Raw genomic sequence first — 2,603 nt, forward strand, 5'->3', positions numbered from 1 at the left:
GAGATGAATAACCATTAGAAGGGAACCAACATGTCATGAACCACTGCAAGTTCTCTAAGATCTGCATTATAGATTTTGTAGGAGGTAAAGAGAAATGGAGTAGGGGAGCAACATTTAAGTATTGCCTACAAATAGCTTTTCTTTTCCCCCTTTCAATTGATGCTTTACTGGGAACAAACAGTTAGCAGGGACAGCTTATGGAAACATAACATAACCATTTGGTGCCTCAATTCCTCCAACTATATTTAAATTACTTACCTCAGCAAATGTTCCCTCATGCCTTAAAAGATCCTCATCTTAATTCTCAAGAACCTGTTTTTTTCCCCAGTTTAAAGAGAACCTATCGGGCGATATTTGCTGCAGTCAAAGAACGATAATTAAAAGGTGATGGAACAACTGCAATTGCATGTCTCAAAGCGAATTTTACTAGAAGTAAACTACTAGTATTAAATTGCTTAAGCTTCAGCATATTGTCCCTTATTTGTTACAGAATCCTCACATAAAGTCTCTAAGAACCAAATTTGTCTCGCTTAAAGAGATTTACATTTGAAAAGTGAATATTAAAGAGTGAAACTTTGTAATTGCATGTCTCAAAGGTAAGTTACTACAAGTAGCAAGTGAACCACACAATAGATATTCCATCTCAAATTTAAATGCAACGGCTAGAGGCAAGATGGTTCGGCATCAGGATCAGCAAAGCTGGTTTAACAAGGTACAAGTGGTACATCAACCAGACTTTCAGAAATTATCATAGTAAAAATTCAAATAGAGATAGCAGTATACCTCAGAGCTGTCTTGTGCCACACCGTATCTTCTGAATATTTTTGTCCTTGATTTTTTATTTGGCCTTTAGCTTATCCCAGCTTCTTAATACTGCTGTAGTAAACTTTGACCAGACTGGGTTTGCGTTTCACTGAAAGAATGCAGATATAGTAACCTGCGAGCAACAGCCACAGCAGAGACAAAATCAGTATATACTGAATAATAGGAATTGGCATATTTAGTGATACGATTCAAATGGCCGCCTTAGCTTTCAATGACATCATTCGAAGTCAGGGGGCATCAAGCTTTGGTCGCATTAAGGAAACGGGATCCTATATGGAGGGGCCGATTTGAGTACACCAAAGAGCAATCCCACGTGTGAAAGATTGCTTGGAGCATTGAAGATTGAGGACTCACGGTTTTGGGCCTTCATTAAGGACATTTTGGTTACTTAACCTTGTCCAAGTAACACTCCATGACCACCCCTTTTCATTAAGGGTATTATGGATATTTTGTTATGTAATAAGTTAGACTATAAATAGGTTCTATTAGTTCATTTGCTAGTTAGTTTATGAAAGATTGAAACACTTGAAATCCTCTCTCTTGAGAGTAGACCACCTTAGTATAGTCTTAGTTAGGACTTGGAAAAGTCATCCTTAGTATAGGGCTTGGAAAAGGCAATATTGTTCTTTGCTTGGAAACGGTGGATCTTGAGGCTAGTCGATTACCTTGGCGGTCACCGTAAGAGTGTGGTTTTGATTATTACACTCATTAGGGGTTAATGTTGAAATATACTTGGTTCTTAATCTTGTAATAATCTCGGTCTCACTATCTATCCTTTCATTATTTTGCAAATCCGTGTGTTTTTGTGTTTGTCATCTTGTATCCCTTTGTGTTGCTTGTTCTTCTCACGTTTTGTGGACTGTTTTGGCATCTTGGTGGACTGATTTGTATCATTTAGGCAATAACAACATTAAGAATTTTAACTAGATCATGGTTTAGGAGAAGTAATAGGAATGGCATCAATACCCCTTTGCCCTTGAGAAACATTTGGATGCTGGAAACGGGATCTTTAAATAAACAGAAGCCAGTGGTTGAAAATGAATAGTTGTGATAGCTAACAGGTCCACGTGAAAGAAGAGTCATATTTCCTCACCAAAATGAAAAGCATTAAATCAAGGCACAGAAAGATCACCTGTGCACCGCAGAGGTGGATATGGATCTATCTGCTTCTCGTAACATCAACTTCTCTGAAACTTCAGCCAACAAAGAATGTATAATAGTGCCTAACATCTCATGGTCGTGTTTCTACCTTTAAGATAGTGATATCTGGAAAAGTAAAATTTCTCCCTCGCTTTTCTCTTTTCCAGAAATTTCATCAGAACAGATTTGCACCAGAGATCATATTTAATTGTTAAATTAGATAGGTTTGTACATGGTTACAACCTCTTTCAATGATGTCAAGAAAATGCATCATCTTCGAGAAAGTATGAGCTTTCAATATGAAGTACATATCCAGTATCCTTTATTGGATCTATGAGTTTAAGTAGCAACTCTTTTATTTCTTCTGACTGACTGTGAGACTTATCCTTAGCGACAAACTTATGTTTGATATTTTTTATCTCAATCCAACTATAAGCTGTTTCTTTCATCAATCCTCTGTTATCCATGTACCTTCGCAGTCTGCGAGCATCATCCCACCTTCCTGCTGCTGCATAAACGTTGGATAACATAATATACCTGGCAGCATTATCAGGTTCCAGCTCAAATAGAGTTTCTGCTGCTCTTTTAGCAAGTTCCAAGTTCCCATGTACCCTGCAAGCACCCAAAAGTGCACCCCA

The 2,603-nt window shown here is 37.7% G+C and overlaps 1 long non-coding RNA gene across 1 annotated transcript; it reads right to left on the reverse strand.

Annotated features, from left to right (window-relative positions):
- Positions 1-323: 323 nt before the first annotated feature.
- On the reverse strand, positions 324-2,596 carry LOC124894695. The gene is made up of 3 exons (XR_007051306.1): positions 1,958-2,596; positions 784-937; positions 324-357 (listed from the first exon to the last, which is right to left on the reverse strand). It is a non-coding gene; the product is annotated as an uncharacterized LOC124894695 (long non-coding RNA).
- Between the last annotated feature and the right edge of the window lie 7 nt (positions 2,597-2,603).

Source organism: Capsicum annuum, unplaced genomic scaffold, assembly GCF_002878395.1.
Source record: "Capsicum annuum cultivar UCD-10X-F1 unplaced genomic scaffold, UCD10Xv1.1 ctg76934, whole genome shotgun sequence".
NCBI classification, from domain to species: Eukaryota; Viridiplantae; Streptophyta; class Magnoliopsida; order Solanales; family Solanaceae; genus Capsicum; species Capsicum annuum.